Source organism: Lissotriton helveticus, chromosome 1_1 (assembly GCF_964261635.1).
Source record: "Lissotriton helveticus chromosome 1_1, aLisHel1.1, whole genome shotgun sequence".
Classification (NCBI taxonomy): domain Eukaryota; kingdom Metazoa; phylum Chordata; class Amphibia; order Caudata; family Salamandridae; genus Lissotriton; species Lissotriton helveticus.
In genome coordinates, this window is record NC_136057.1 from 1,851,926,255 (window position 1) to 1,851,944,213 (window position 17,959).

Here is a 17,959-nt window from a genome sequence, read left to right on the forward strand (position 1 = left end):
ACATGCAATAGTGTATGACATATGACCTTTCCCTATCACGCTCACAACCCTCATGACGCAACTGCACACAACACATCACGGTGCAGCGTCTGACAAAATAACATAATTGGCGCCGCCATGGCGGTGCACAACTTCCGCTACTTCCCAAAGGCCATACGCAGCCAGCGTCCCTCTTCCCATTGGCTGCATGTGCACGGACCGTCACGGGCACACATCGGCAACCGCACGTGCAAGCTTCAGGCACGGATGCTTCAGTTGCAACAATGTTCTATCACTGGCGCCACCATGGCGGTGCACATACTCAGCGGGGGAGGTGCAGGCCTATACACCCTTTAGATGTACTCATTGGACATGCCAGTTCATGTCCCCTCTTACAGTCACATTGCATCATCCACCGTACACCGGCCGGAGCGGCCGGGCCAAGGACGGCCGTGCCGGCCATGTACACAACCGCCGTGCCCGGCCATGTACACAACCGCCGTGCCTGGCCATGTACACAACCGCCGTTCCAGGCCATGTACACAACCGCCGTGCCCGGCCATGTACAAAACCGCCGTGCCCGACCATGTACACAACCGCCGTGCCAGGCCATGTACACAACCGCCGTGCCGGCCATGTACACAACCGCCGTGCCAGGCCGGGCCTAGGACGGCGGTTGTGTACATGGCCGGCACGGCGGTTGTGTACATGGCCGGGCACGGCGGTTGTGTACATGGCGGGGCACGGCGGTTGTGTACATGGCGGGGCACGGCGGTTGTGTACATGGCCGGGCATGGCGGTTGTGTACATGGCCGGGCACGGCGGTTGTGTACATGGCCGGGCACGGCGGTTGTGTACATGGCCGGGCACGGCAGTTGTGTACATGGCCGGCACGGCCCTCCTTGGCCCGGCCGCTCCGGCCGGTGTACGGTGGATGATGCAATGTGACTGTAAGAGGGGACATGAACTGGCATGTCCATTGAGTACATCTAAAGGGTGTATAGGCCTGCACCTCCCCCGCTGAGTACGTGCACCGCCATGGTGGCGCCAGTGATAGAACATTGTTGCAACTGAAGCATCCGTGCCTGAAGCTTGCACGTGCGGTTGCCGATGTGTGCCCGTGACGGTCCGTGCACATGCAGCCAATGGGAAGAGGGCCGCTGGCCGTATATGCCCAATCGCAAGTAGCGGAAGCAGTGCACCGCAACAACAGGGCCAGTCATTGGCCCATTTCACGAACACGCTTCCAGGGCTGACCAATTGCTGGCGACGTATGCCACTGACACGTGCTGAGGGCCCTATATATGTGTGTTGGCCAAAATCACACATCCTACCCTGGGGACCAGTGCTGCCTGTTCACCTCGACCTGCTGCTGCTGCTGAGCTGACCACCGACTGCTGCCTGTGACCATCACCTCGACCTGCTGCTGCTGCTGAGCTGACCACCGACTGCTGCCTGTGACCATCACCTCGACCTGCTGCTGCTGCTGAGCTGACCACCGACTGCTGCCTGTGACCATCACCTCGACCTGCTGCTGCTGCTGAGCTGACCACCGACTGCTGCCTGTGACCATCACCTCGACCTGCTGCTGCTGCTGAGCTGACCACCGACTGCTGCCTGTGACCATCACCTCGACCTGCTGCTGCTGCTGAGCTGACCACCGACTGCTGCTCTAGTGCCATACTCCGTGATCTTGACATGTCGAGAGGCAAAGAGATCCGGTCTCGTCCCTTCACCGCCGCGGAGCTTGATGTCCTCGTGGACGGTGTGCTCCGCAACTATGGACGCCTCTACGGCGCACCCGGACGGTTGGTAAGTGCAGTGTGGGACATGTTGGTGTGCATGAGGGGGCCAAATAATCATGCCTACTGCAATCTTAGCTGTGTAGTGTGGGCTCGACATATGTTCCGGATTGTGCATGGCTGCTGACAGATACGTGTTGCCCCTATGTGTGTGACAGGCAAACTGTCCACTGACTTACACCCTTTTGTCTCCCATCATGGTAGGTCAAGCTGCACCTTCGCAAGGACGTGTGGAGGAGCATTGCACGGGAAGTACGGGCATTGGGGGTGTGCAACAGACGACATACACACTGCCACAAACGCTGGGACGACATTTCCAGGCTGAGCAAGAATGTAGCGAAAGTGACACTGGGGATGATTCCAAGGACGCCCCGTCTGGCCCGACGCTCCATGACCCCTCTCATGCACCGTATCATTGCAGTGACGCATCCTGAACTGTCCGTACGTCTGAGTGTCGATCAACAGCAAACTAGCGGTGAGCATACTGTCTGTGTAGGAAACTTGTGAGTGCAATGCATGTATTGGTGCACAGACACAGTATTGAGTTCCGTGTTGCGTATGTATCTCTGTGATGCCATGTTGGTCCCATTGGGTGGGTGTCATTTGATATCCAGGTCCGCCATGTTGACACGCCACTTGCTTAGTAGTTGAGTGTTGAAGCACATCCCCTAGTGGTCCATGGCCCCATGGCAGGATATGTGTGCAGATGTACGTGCTCCTGCCCTGTCCGCATGCTGTACATGTGTCACGGCCACCAACGCTTATGTAATGTGAGGATGACTGGTAGAGGTGGGCCGTGTGCAGGATGGGGGCTACAATAACTTTGTCAGCTATGGAATTTGGCAATCCTTGTCCTTCTGTACGTGAGTGTGCCCATGACTTACACCTCTTTTATGTGCATTTCAGCTATGACAGAGGACACTCAGTCACAGACGGAGGAGATTAGTCAAGGAAATGAGTCCGGGTCAGACTTCGCACACACGCAGACTGACACAGAGGAGGGCAGCGCCGGAGAGGGGGACAGGACCGTCCCTGAGGACTCGCATGTGGAGACACCATCGTCCTCATCTTCGGAAACTCTTGGTGAGCCTGCACTGTTGTCACAGACTGGGAGTGGGCAATCATCACCTTCTGTCGGAAGACAGCACACAGGGCCCACACTTCCGCCAACTGCACCATGTACTGTTCGTGGCCGCAGGAGTAGGGGGAGCAGAGTGGCGTTCGGTGCAGGCACCGCTGCCCCTGCCACAGTGAGCCAAAATGCACTGTGTGCTGAGGCCGTTGATCTGCTGAGACAGCTGTGTGTGCAGCAGACCAATATGACAAATGCTTTCCAAGACCATGATAGGAAGTTGGGGCAGGTGGTGGCATTCATGGAAGGGATGCATGGCGATCTTGCTGGTCTACACAGGACAGTGCAGTCATTGGCAAGCAGTGTGTCGTCTGCAATAGTACAGTCGCATGGACAGGGTGCTACTTCTGTTTCCCCATCTACACCACTGGATGTCTCAGGGGGTAGTGAGTATTCTGAGCAGGACTCAAATACAGGTTATTGCATTAGAAGCAGCGTCAGACAGCACGTCAGGGCACGCAGGGCACAGACCCCATCCCCTAGATCAGCTAAACCTGTTCACGAAGACAACGTCAGATACACTGGAGTACACACACACGATCCACAAGTGTTGTTGGGGGACATGCCTTCAGGAGCTACACAGGCATTCAACACAAAAGGTACTCCCAAGGCAAAGGATACTCACAAGTCCATGGACAGTCCCTTGGACAAGGCCACTCAGAAGACAAAGGACCCTCCTAAGAGCAGGGAGACTCCCAAGGGCAGGCCCACAACAGAGGAAAGGGACCCTCCCAAAGACAAGGACAGTCAAAAGACAAAGGCACCTCCTAAGAGCAGGGAGACTCCCAAGGGCAGGCCCACAACAGAGGAAAGGGACCCTCCCAAAGACAAGGACAGTCAAAAGACAAAGGCACCTCCTAAGAGCAGGGAGACTCCCAAGGGCAGGCACACAACAGAGGAAAGGGACCCTCCCAAGGACAAGGGCAGTCAAAAGACAAAGGCACCTCCTAAGAGCAGGGAGACTCCCAAGGGCAGGCCCACAACAGAGGAAAGGGACCCTCCCAAAGACAAGGACAGTCAAAAGACAAATGTACCTCCTAAGAGCAGGGAGACTCCCAAGGACAGGCACACAACAGAGCAAGGTCCATCTCCCAAGGCCAGGGACACACACAGAGAGCAGGTGTCTACTGGAGACAGGTACACCACAGACGACAAGTCTGCTGGCAGGAACAGGGCGGCGACCAGGGCACAGACAAAATCCAGAGACAACACTCCATCTAAGGATAAGGCACATCCTACGGACAAGGCTTCTAGCATGGACAATGGCGCAATCAAGGACAGGCATACTTCACCCCTGGCTGCACTGAGGCTGATGTTTTCAACTGAACGCCAAACAGATGTCTCCGCGGCGGAGTCCCCCCATACCTCCACTCCCATCCAGCCCAGTCAGAAGCAGAGGAGGGAGTCCCCTGTTGTTGCATCCCCCATTACACATGAATCTGAGTCCAGGCGGCAGGCACACAGCAAACGACAAGCAGGCTCCAGCACGTCCCCAGAAACCCGATCCCCGGCTGCAGATGCTCCACCTATGGTGGGTGATGATTCTTTAGAGTCCCCACCGCTTGGCAGTCCTGTCCTGTCCAGGGTGCACTCACACATCCCTACGAAATGCAGACACACACCATTGACACCTGCCCACCCCGATGTCACTCAAGGTCAGCTATCCCCAGCTCCCAGGGCCACCCTGCCTCCTGGCCCATACAGCCCTGTGGCTCATCATTTCAGTGGTCCCAGTGGCGCAGGTGCAGTTGACTCTCATGTATCAGATAGTGGCACTGTGTCTGTTGTTGGCTGTCATGCATCATGTAGTGGCTCAGTCTCTGTTGTGCCCTCTCCTGTTGCAGGTCCTGGCAGTGTATCTGGGTCTATGGCTCACGTGTCAGTGAGTAGATCTGTGGCTGTGTTGCACACTCCTGTTTCTGGTGCTGGCAGTCTGTCTGGGTCAGTGGGTCACGTGTCAGTGACTACATCTGTGGCTGTGTCTCACATTCCTGTTGCTGGTGCTGGCAGTGTGTCTGGGTGTGTGGCCCATGTGTCTGTCACTCGGGCTGTGGCTGTGTCTCACACTCCTGTTGCTGGTGCTGGCAGTGTGTCTGGGTGCGTGGCCCATGTGTCTGTCACTCGGGCTGTGGCTGTGTCTCACACTCCTGTTGCTGGTGCTGGCAGTGTGTCTGGGTCCGTGGCCCATGTGTCTGTCACTCGGGCTGTGGCTGTGTCTCACACTCCTGTTGCTGGTGCTGGCAGTGTGTCTGGGTCCGTGGCCCATGTGTCTGTCACTCGGGCTGTGGCTGTGTCTCACACTCCTGTTGCTGGTGCTGGCAGTGTGTCTGGGTCCGTGGCCCATGTGTCTGTCACTCGGGCTGTGGCTGTGTCTCACACTCCTGTTGCTGGTGCTGGCAGTGTGTCCGAGGCAGGTAGTTCACGCAGTCCCCCTGATTCTGTGATGTGAGGTGCTGATCACTTCACTCAAATGTTATTTCACATGGTGTGTCCATTGAGAACTGCGTTGCACTCTTGTGGTCCCTGGGACGGGTTGGTTGGGACACGTACTTGTGCTGCCTCTGATGTAGCTGCTCTGTACTCCACAATGCCCTGTTGCTGTTCTGATACTGGATTCTGCCCTCTGATGTGCTGCCTCTGATGTAGCTGCTCTGTACTCCACAATGCCCTGTTGATGTTCTGATACTGCATTCTGCCCTCTGATGTGCTGCCTCTGATGTAGCTGCTCTGTACTCCACAATGCCCTGTTGATGTTCTGATACTGCATTCTGCCCTCTGATGTGCTGCCTCTGATGTAGCTGCTCTGTACTCCACAATGCCCTGTTGATGTTCTGATACTGCATTCTGCCCTCTGATGTGCTGCCTCTGATGTAGCTGCTCTGTACTCCACAATGCTGTGTTGATGTTCTGATACTGCATTCTGCCCTCTGATGTGCTGCCTCTGATGTACCTGCTCTGTACTCCACAATGCCCTGTTGCTGTTCTGATACTGCATTCTGCCCTCTGATGTGCTGCCTCTGATGTAGCTGCTCTGTACTCCACAATGCCCTGTTGCTGTTCTGATACTGCATTCTGCCCTCTGATGTGCTGCCTCTGATGTAGCTGCTCTGTACTCCACAATGCCCTGTTGATGTTCTGATACTGCATTCTGCCCTCTGATGTGCTGCCTCTGATGTAGCTGCTCTGTACTCCACAATGCCCTGTTGATGTTCTGATACTGCATTCTGCCCTCTGATGTGCTGCCTCTGATGTAGCTGCTCTGTACTCCACAATGCCCTGTTGATGTTCTGATACTGCATTCTGCCCTCTGATGTGCTGCCTCTGATGTAGCTGCTCTGTACTCCACAATGCCCTGTTGATGTTCTAATACTGCATTCTGCCCTCTGATGTGCTGCCTCTGATGTACCTGCTCTGTACTCCACAATGCCCTGTTGCTGTTCTGATACTGCATTCTGCCCTCTGATGTGCTGCCTCTGATGTAGCTGCTCTGTACTCCACAATGCCCTGTTGCTGTTCTGATACTGCATTCTGCCCTCTGATGTGCTGCCTCTGATGTAGCTGCTCTGTACTCCACAATGCCCTGTTGGTGTTCTGATACTGCATTCTGCCCTCTGATGTGCTGCCTCTGATGTAGCTGCTCTGTACTCCACAATGCCCTGTTGATGTTCTGATACTGCATTCTGCCCTCTGATGTGCTGCCTCTGATGTAGCTGCTCTGTACTCCACAATGCCCTGTTGATGTTCTGATACTGCATTCTGCCCTCTCACATGCTGCCTCTGATGTACCTGCTCTGTACTCCACAATGCCCTGTTGATGTTGTGATACTGCATTCTGCCCTCTGATGTGCTGCCTCTGATGGACATGTTCAGTGCTATGGACAGTTGATGCACTTGGCCCCTCTCACGTGCTGCCTCTGATGGACATGTTCAGTACTATGGACAGTTGATGCACTTGGCCCCTCTCACGTGCGGCCTCTAATGGACATGTTCAGTGCTATGGACAGTTGATGCACTTGGCCCCTCTCACGTGCTGCCTCTGATGGACATGTTCAGTGCTATGGACTGTTGTTGCACTTGGCCCCTCTCACGTGCTGCCTCTGATGGACATGTTCAGTGCTATGGACAGTTGATGCACTTGGCCCCTCTCACGTGCTGCCTCTGATGGACATGTTCAGTGCTATGGACAGTTGATGCACTTGGCCCCTCTCACGTGCTGCCTCTGATGGACATGTTCAGTGCTATGGACTGTTGTTGCACTTGGCCCCTCTCACGTGCTGCCTCTGATGGACATGTTCAGTGCTATGGACAGTTGATGCACTTGGCCCCTCTCACGTGCTGCCTCTGATGGACATGTTCAGTGCTATGTACTGTTGTTGCACTTGGCCCCTCTCACGTGCTGCCTCTGATGGACATGTTCAGTGCTATGGACAGTTGATGCACTTGGCCCCTCTCACGTGCTGCCTCTGATGGACATGTTCAGTGCTATGGACAGTTGATGCACTTGGCCCCTCTCACGTGCTGCCTCTGATGGACCTGCTCTGTACTCCACAATGCCCTGTTGATGTTGTGATACTGCATTCTGCCCTCTGATGTGCTGCCTCTGATGGACATGTTCAGTGCTATGGACAGTTGATGCACTTGGCCCCTCTCACGTGCTGCCTCTGATGGACATGTTCAGTGCTATGGACAGTTGATGCACTTGGCCCCTCTCACGTGCTGCCTCTGATGGACATGTTCAGTGCTATGGACAGTTGATGCACTTGGCCCCTCTCACGTGCTGCCTCTGATGGACATGTTCAGTGCTATGGACAGTTGATGCACTTGGCCCCTCTCACGTGCTGCCTCTGATGGACATGTTCAGTGCTATGGACTGTTGTTGCACTTGGCCCCTCTCACGTGCTGCCTCTGATGGACATGTTCAGTGCTATGGACAGTTGATGCACTTGGCCCCTCTCACGTGCTGCCTCTGATGGACATGTTCAGTGCTATGGACTGTTGTTGCACTTGGCCCCTCTCACGTGCTGCCTCTGATGGACATGTTCAGTGCTATGGACAGTTGATGCACTTGGCCCCTCTCACGTGCTGCCTCTGATGGACATGTTCAGTGCTATGGACTGTTGTTGCACTTGGCCCCTCTCACGTGCTGCCTCTGATGGACATGTTCAGTGCTATGGACTGTTGATGCACTTGGCCCCTCTCACGTGTAGCCTCTGATGGACATGTTCAGTGCTATGGACAGTTGATGCACTTGGCACCTCTCACGTGCTGCCTCTGATGGACCTGCTCTGTACTCCACAATGCCCTGTTGCTGTTCTGATACTGCATTCTGCCCTCTCACATGCTGCCTCTGATGTACCTGCTCTGTACTCCACAATGCCCTGTTGATGTTCTGATACTGCATTCTGCCCTCTGATGTGCTGCCTCTGATGTAGCTGCTCTGTACTCCACAATGCCCTGTTGATGTTCTGATACTGCATTCTGCCCTCTCACATGCTGCCTCTGATGTAGCTGCTCTGGTGCCCACTTTGCCCATGCTTACGCATACACTGTGATTATACCCCTATTATGTGCAATAAAGGTAGTCTATCAAGTCTCGTGGTTTGTCGTTGTCATTCAAGCTTGCGTACTACAAATGTGTATTTCTATTTGCTTCTCATCAGTGGTTTGGGTAACATGACACTCCCCCTCCCTACGTCACGACCCTTGCAGGTATTCCCCTCCATGCAGCCAATGGTTTGTGCCTTACCTGCGTCGGCGTCGATGGTGGGCCAAGACTAGGACGTGGTGGATCGCGAAGAGCATCGGGAAAGCGTGTAGCGCTGGGTCCATGGTGGCGAGCAGCTTGTGGTGGGTCTCTCTGCTATGTCTCCTTTCTTCGCTGTGGGGAATCCGCCGTGTTCAGACAGGTTGTATTTCCGCTGCGGTTTTATGTGTATTTTCCGCCATCTTGATTTGGGGGACGGTCTTAGACGTCAGTACATACGGCGGAGCCTCCGGATGTGTTCCGTCCGCCGCGTGGTCGTGTGTAGTTCGACGGCGGTGCGTGCTTTTCCGTCGCGGACGGAAATTTGACACGTTTTCCTATCCTGATATGGCGGACGGAGTATCCGCGGCTGGCGGACACGGAAAAGGCTTTTTCCGCCTACTCCAGGGCCGCGGTGGCTCTTCCGTCCGCCATCCTAATGAGCCCCATAGTTAGAACTGTTAATATCGCATGCATTGTTACCTACAACTAAGCATGCAAACACACCATACTGCAATCTCGATTTGGAAAAATGCGCTTGCGCAAATAAACATTTTCTAACCAACGTGTACATATAACTCTCTATACGTTTCAAAGTAGAATAAATGCACGTACTAAAAAAAAATAGCATCAAAATACAGCACTGCAATTAAAAACTCTATTACATTTTTAGCTACAACACCAATAGTGTTTTCGCAAAACACATTACTTGCCTAAGAGCCAAAATAGCGAGCTAACGCAACACTTTTTTCGTCTACAAACTAAGTTAACAAACTAAAATTATGACGCCCATTAATTACAACGGTACGTTACGTAATACATGTTTGCAATATGATTAGCTACGCCACTACTGAATCCACAAATACACGTAGTAAAAAAAAAAATAGACCGCTAAACTCTAACTTACGCTAAAGAATACAATTACTGGCGCCATTTGGAACAGCATTGTAACAAACAGCACACGTACAACACAAACACATTAGGAAATTCGCAAATTATTAAATACAAACACATACACATATACATATATACATAAACATCACCATATACCTTCAAAACTAAAATAATAATTCTTGTAAAATAACTTACCTGCAAACGCGCTAAAAAGCCATGCGGACGCAACCCTCTTCTCACAAGCAACGCGGTTAACAAACTAAAATTTAAACGCGCATTAATTACGACGTTACGTTACGTTATACAACAGTGCGATGTGATAGGCTGCGCCACATGTCAAAAAAGTAAACCACGTACAGCAAAAAAACACTAGACCGCAAAACCAACTCATACACTTTACGCGATAAAACTTTAGTAAACACAATATTTTTATATTGACCCTAAAATACACTAGCACACAAAATACAGTACTCTAACAATACACTTACTATTTAGTACTATACAAGTCACTAAGTCAACAACACTATACCAACAATCACTGGACGCCGTATTACTCTCTCTCTTTGCCTAGTGCAACCTTTCTTCACAAAAACCAAATTAACATTTCATTTTCAAATGTTTTAGAACAATGATAACTAGTGTAAGCATGCTATATTTTCCACGTTGCATTATTACCGTGGGTAACATATGCTTCATTATATGGACATAAATAATATTGGGACCACACAGATGTGCCAGTTCCCTATTGCTCAAAAATCTTACAAGTGCATACACAATAACAGCGACCATTACAATTGGTTCTTATTGGTTACATGATTTTAGACACTACCTGTAGGTCATTCACACTTTCTCTCTCTTACACTATTTCTATCTCACGCTATCACACTCATACTCTTTTGCTCTCACACTCACTCTTACTCATACGTTATATGTTTTTATCCTGCTCTCTTTTTCACTACAATATATGTAGGTCATATGCAAACTCTTTAATTCGCTCTGTTTCATTTCCACTCTCGCGCACTGTGTTTTTAGCTTGCACGTTCATTCTCATAATCACTTTCTTTTAATAACAATCTTTTTTTAAATAACATTACGCCACACTTACAACATTTATAACACTTGTACTCTTTCCATGGACACTATTAATCTCCGTTCTTGCTGTCACACTCTCACTCTCACATTCTTACTATCTCACACTCTCTCACTCTCTCACACTATCTTTCACTTACACTCTCTCACACTATCTCTGTCTCACACTCTCTCTCAGTTACACACTCTCTCTTAAAATCTCTCTCAATGCACTCTCTCTATCACACGCTCTCTGTCATACTCTCTCTCACACTATCTCTTTCACACTATCTCTCTCACACTACCTGTCACAACATTTCTCTCATAGTCTTTCTCTAACACTTGCTCTCTCACAATCTCTATCTCACACTATCTCTTGCACATACTGTCATTTTCACTCTTCAACAGTCTCCCTCTTTCGCATAAGGCAGTTCCAAAAATATCACTATTTACAATGTTTTGCCCTTTCAACAACTCCAATTTAAGCATCTATAATAATTTATAAACAATTGGCAATACATACAATTCAGTTTCACAACATTTACCATTGTTTTCGTCATTGCTCTTCTATTTCTCCCTTACGTATTAAAACATGTATCCATACAAATTACTGTGCAATGCATTAAACATGGCCAATACATTTATAATAAACTACCCTTACCAATAACCTGCAACTATGGCTTGTTTCTTATAATATTGAAAAAACTTCAAATTAAACCACTGGTGACCCTACCACAATGTTGTTGCTCCTGCATTCCAGAAACAGAAGGGAAATCCAGAAATAAAAATAGTCTTTAAATGTTTTCCTTACACAACAACGCTCACCTGGCATGAGGTCATGCCGTAACTTGTGTGGGCATGACACACCGATATCCCTGCTATCTTGAAAAAAGTCTGTATCGGGCGCTGTTTTGCGCTCTAGCACTTATTCCCAGACTGGAGTAACAGCAAACTGCTGTCACTTCAGTCCGGAAAAAAAGGAACACTTATGGCAGGGCTCAAAACAGAGCCCGATAAAAAGCCCACTTCAAGCCCCCCATTAAAGAAATGCCACTGCTCAAATCCCTTGAGACACGGCCCACTTAAAGCCCTGCATAACACATTTGCAATATTACTGGCTGCGCAACATATGCATCCATAGACAAATGTCTCTTAACCTACTCACATTGCCAAATATCTTTACACATTTACAATCACTACCACAATGTTACATACGATTTACGCTACAAATAAGCCTTTCACACCTGCCTAATAATCCACATACAGCAACGTAATGCGATTCTTAAAAAAAATACCATTACAATACACTGACATTTTTGCACAGCTACAAAATACCCGCAAAACACTTAACTTTAAACTCGCTACTCTGGCACATTTACTTCACATTACAGCCAAGTCATCTGTGTAAATCACCATGTCTACAAATATAACATTTCTTTCTCAAAAAAAGCATTTACATATATAGATATATACAAAAACAGCAGTACATACATTCAAAAACAATAATAAAAATTGTGAAATAACTTACCTGTCAACGCGCTAAAACGCCACACACACGCAACCCTCTTCTCACAAGCAACGCGGGTAACGAAATACAATTTTACCGGGCTTTAATTATGACGCTACGTTACGTAACACAACGGTGCAATATGATTGGCTGCACCGCACGTCAAATGCAAAATACACGTACAGACAAAAAAAACTAGACCGCTGTGTTTAACTGTAACAAAACTGGTGTTCATGTAAAGCGCTCTGATACCCGATGTCTCGGGTCTACATTGCGCTATATATAACTTTAAAAAAAAGGGAATCATACTCGCAAGGTCCAATAGTTTATCACATAAACCTACAGATACGAGGATAGTACCACCCTCGGGATTAATATTAGAAATACATCAGATGAACTGAATGCATAGAACAACCAGAGGCAGGCTAGATAGGCCTCACAATCCTCTCATGCACCATTTTAGTTGCTTCTAGGCGGGATTGTTATAATTATACAGTGCTATTCGGGAGGTTTGTAATCCGTGATACAGGCATAATAATCCTTTCTAATTATCCAGTGCAGGCCATATTCAGACTTTGTTATTTCGACAGGTGATGAGCTTACATTTGCCATTTTTACGTATGTGACAAGTATGGATGGAAATATGTGGATTAACATAATAAATTAACAAAATAACATAACTTTTAACTCTTGCCAGAAGATTTTAAGCGCGTTGTGTTGCATGTGCATAACCCCCCCCTTCCCTCCCCACCTCTAGTGTTGCCCTCAAAGTTCTTGGCACTTATGCGGTCTTTTAACATTTCAACCGTTTCCCCCTTGTGACAGAAAATGTGGGCTACACAGGCCACCCTATAAAAAACTGGTCATATTTCTGTCAAACTGTCATTGCAATATTAATTACAGCAAGCAATAAAAGTTTTCAGGAGAAATTCAATGCAAAAAATAAACATAAAATGTACTCATGCACCCACTCTCTTTTGCACCAACACTCATGCGTACACTCTCTTTTGCACCCACACTCATGCGCTCATTCTCTAATGCATCCACACTTATGCACTCTCTCTTTTTAGTTCCACTTATGTGCTCACTCGCATTTGCACCCATACTCATTAGATCACTCTTTTTTATACTTACACTCATACACTTATGTTCTTATATATGCATTCATACACAAACACTAACATTAATGCTCTTGTTCTCACACTTCATTTCACAATCTAACTTTCACGCTCTCAGTCTCACACTTACACTATCACAATCGCGTACTCACACTCTCAATTTCACACTCGCACTCTCATGTTTTCACTCTCATGCTCTCGCTTTCATGATCTCACTTTCTCAGTGTCACACTCTATCTAACGCACTCTCACTGTCGCATTGTCTATTTCTCACATAAGAAACTATCACAAATAGTATTGTTTTAAAACTTTGCCACTTCAATAAACTACATCTATAATATGCAAATTTACACAAATGCTTCACAATAGGTATGTTTATATATTTAACGATGTACAATTGTTTACTTACTTTTAATGTACTATGCTATACTATATATAAATAATTTACATCTCACAGCTAGTAATAACTTGTTTGTAAAATGTACCACACTTGCACATTAACACAACATTACTCATATCCTTCTATCTAACTTACAATGCAAGCTTCAAAATTCAACACACTAGATCTATCTTACATACTTGCTTTCTTTTACACTATATCTATTACATTTTATCTCTTGCTTGCTCTCTCATTCAACAAATCTCTCTCTCACACAACCTCTCTCTCATACAGAATATCAATATCAGACTTTCTCTCTTTTTGTTATAAACTTTCTATTTTTATCGCAATTTATAATGCACCCATACACATTGCACCTACTCTTCTCCACAATATATCTCACACTTCATTTATCACACACAGAATCTCTCTCTCTTATACTGTTCCTATATCATTCTTTCTTATTCATACTCACTTTCTCTCCCACACTTTCTCTCACTCATACTCTCTGTGTCTTTATCCCACTTTCTCTCACTATTACACAATGTTTTTTTTCACACTCTCTATAACTATCTCTATTTTACTGGGACTCTCTCTACCGCCCTATGTCTTTAACTTACACTCTCTCTTTCACAATCTTTCTCACCACACACTCACATTCTCTATATCATTATCACTAATTTTCAATTACAGTATTTATAACATTTGCACTCTTTTATATACACTATTAATAACACACTCTCGTTGTCACACTCTCACTCTTTTGCTGTCTCACACTCTCTCACTCTCTCTCACACTATCTTTATCTTACACTCTCTCACACTTTCTCTATCTAAAATTCTCTTTCCTTCATACTCTCTCTATTTTACAATCTCTCTCACTTATACTCTCTCTCACACACACTCACTCTCTCATACTGTTTCTTACACTCTCTCTATCAGACTCTCTCTTTCACATTAACTCTCTCACACTACCTATCTCATACTACCTCTGTCACATTCTTTCTCTAACACTTGCTATCTAAGAGTCTATCTCTCACACTCTCCTTCACAATCTGTCACTTACACTGTTTAATAGTCTCAGTCTTTCGCATACGGCACTTTCACTAATATAATATTTTTGAATGTTTTGTTCTGTGTACAACTATATTTAAGAGCATCTCTAATAATTTATAAACATTTGCGAATACATATTATACGGTTTCTCAACATTTAACAGTGTTTGTGCATTGCTTTTCTATTTCGCTGTAATGTATAGTACGGCCTAATATACAGTGTACTTCAAGTGCTACTTATAACTTGGTTACAACATTCACTCTCTTTATTTTCCAAACTCATCACCCATTTTGTTATGCACCTGCACACATACACTCATGCACCCACTCTCTTTTGCACCGACATGCATACACCCACTCTCTTTTGGACCCACACTCATGCCCACACTCTCTTTTGCATCCACACATATGCACTCTCTCTTTTTAAGTTAAACAAATGTGCTCACTCTCATTTGCACCACTACTCAGAAGCTCATTCTTTTTTACAGTCGCAATAATGAGCTCACTCTCTTTTGCACGCATAGTAATGCACACACTCTTTTTCACTCACACATTTGCCCACACTATTTTACACCCACAATAATTTGCACATTCACTTTTTAAGACAAAATATTCCGCCAAATTTCTTTTGCAGCCTCACTCATATGCATACTCTCTTTTACATTTACAATTATGCACCTACGCTCTCATACATGCGTTCATACACACTCACTCACACCCGCACTCTCACTCTCACACTAGCACTCCAACAATTTCAATTTCCCGCTCTCACTCTCACACTCTCGCTCTTACAAACTTGCTATCACACTCTCACTTTCGCACTTTATTCTCACATTCTCACTCTTACACTCTCGCTCTAACACTCTCAATTTCACACTTTTGCTCTTTCATTATCACTGTCACACTGAAACTCTTGCTTTCACACTTATGCTCTAACACTCAAGCTGTCACACTCACTTTTATGCACTCACTCTTACAATACTGCTCTCACACTTTTTCTCTACCACGTTACACTCTCATTCAAACTCACGCAACGCAATTAACAAACTAAAATTAAATGTGCATTAATTATGGCATTACGTTACGTTATAGAACGGTGCAATGTAATAGGCTGCGCCGCACGTCAAAAAACTAAACCACGTACAGCAAAAAAGCACTAGAACGCAAAACTAACTCATACACTTTACGCTACAAATCTTTATTACACACATTTTCATACATACGTTAAAACACACTAGCACACAAATTACAGTACTCTAACAATACACTTACTATTTAGTACTTTACAAGTCACTAACTCAACAAAACTATACCAACAATCACTGGACGCCATATTACTCTCTCTGTATGCCTAGTGCAACCTCTACTCACAAAAAACAAATTAACATATCATTATCAAATGTTTTAGAACAATAATAACTAGTATAAGCAAGCTATATTTTCAAAGTTTCATTATTATTGTGCATAACATATGCTTAATTATATTGCCAATACATACTATTCAAAATCACAGCATTTAACATTGTTTTCGTCATTGCTCTTCTATTTCTCCCTTACGTATTAAAACATGTATCCATACCAATTACTGTGCAATGCATTAGACATAGCCAATACATTTATAATGAACTACCCTTACCAATAACCTGCAACTATGGCTTATTTCATATAGTAGTAAAAAGGCTACCAATTAAAGCACTGGTGACCCTGCCACAATGTTGTTGCTCTTGCATTCCAGAAACAGAAGGGAAATCCAGAAATAAAAATAGTCTTTAAAGGTTTTCCTTACACAACAACGCTCACGTGGCATGAGGTCATGCCAAAACTTGTGTGGGCATGACACACCGATATCCCTGCTATCTTGAAACAAGTCTGTATCGGGCGCTGTTTTGCGCTCTAGCACTTATTCCCAGATTGGAGTAACAGCAAACTGCTGTCACTTCAGTCCCGAAAAAATGGAACAGTTATGCCAGGGCTCAAAACAGAGCCCGATAAAAACCCACTTCAAACCCCCCATTAAAAAAATGCCAGTGCTCAAACCCCTTGAGACACGGCCCACTGAAAGCCCTGCATAACAAATTTGCAATATTACTGGCTGCGCAACATATGCATCCATAGACAAATGTCTCTTAACCTACTCACATTGCCAAATATCTTTACACATTTACAATCACTACCACAATGTCACATACGATTTACGCCACAAATCATAAGCCTTTCATATCTGCCTAATAATCCACATACAGCAACGTAATGCGATTCTTAAAAAAATACCATTACAATACACTGACATTTTTGCACAGCTACAAAATACCCGCTAAACACTTAACTTTAAACTCACTACTCTGGTACATTTACTTCACGTTACAGACAAGTCTGTGTAAATCACCATGTCTACAAATATAACATATCTTTCTCAAAACAAGCATTTACATATATAGATATATACAAAAACAGCAGCACATACATTCAAAAACAATAATAAAAATTGTGAAATAACTTACCTGTCAATGAGCTAAAAAACGCCACGCACACGCAACCCTCTTCTTACAAGCAAAGCGGTTAACGAAATACAACTTTACCGGGCTTTAATTACGACGCTACGTTAAGTAATACAACGGTGCAATATGATTGGCTGCGCCGCACGTCAAATGCAAAATACACGTACAGACAAAAAAAAATAGACCGCTGTGTTTAACTAACGAAACTGGTGTTCATGTAAAGCGCTCTGATACCCGATGTCTCGGGTCTACATTGCGCTATATATAACTCGAAAAAAAAGGGGAATCATACTCACAATGTCCAATAGTTTATTACATAGACCAACAGATATGAGAATACAAGCACCCTCTGGATTAATATTACAAATACATCAGATGAACTGAATGCATAGAACAACCAAAGGCAGGCTAGATAGGCCTCACAATCCTCTCATGCAGCATTTTAGATGCTTCGAGGCGGGATTGTTATAATTATACCGTGCTATCCAGGAGGTTTGCAATCCGTGATACAGGCATATCAATGCTTTCAAATTATCCATTACAGGCCATATTCAGACTGTGTCATTTCCATAGGTGTTGAGTGTACATTTACCATTTTAGCGTATGTGACAAGTAAAAATAAAAATATGTGGATTAACAAAATAGATTAACAAAGTAACATATAACTTTTAACTCTTCTTAGAAGATTTATAGCGTGTGGTGCTGCGTGTGCATTAACCCCCCCCTCCCCCACCTCTAATGTTGCCCTCTAAGTTCTTTGCACTTGTGAGGTCTTTACACCTTCC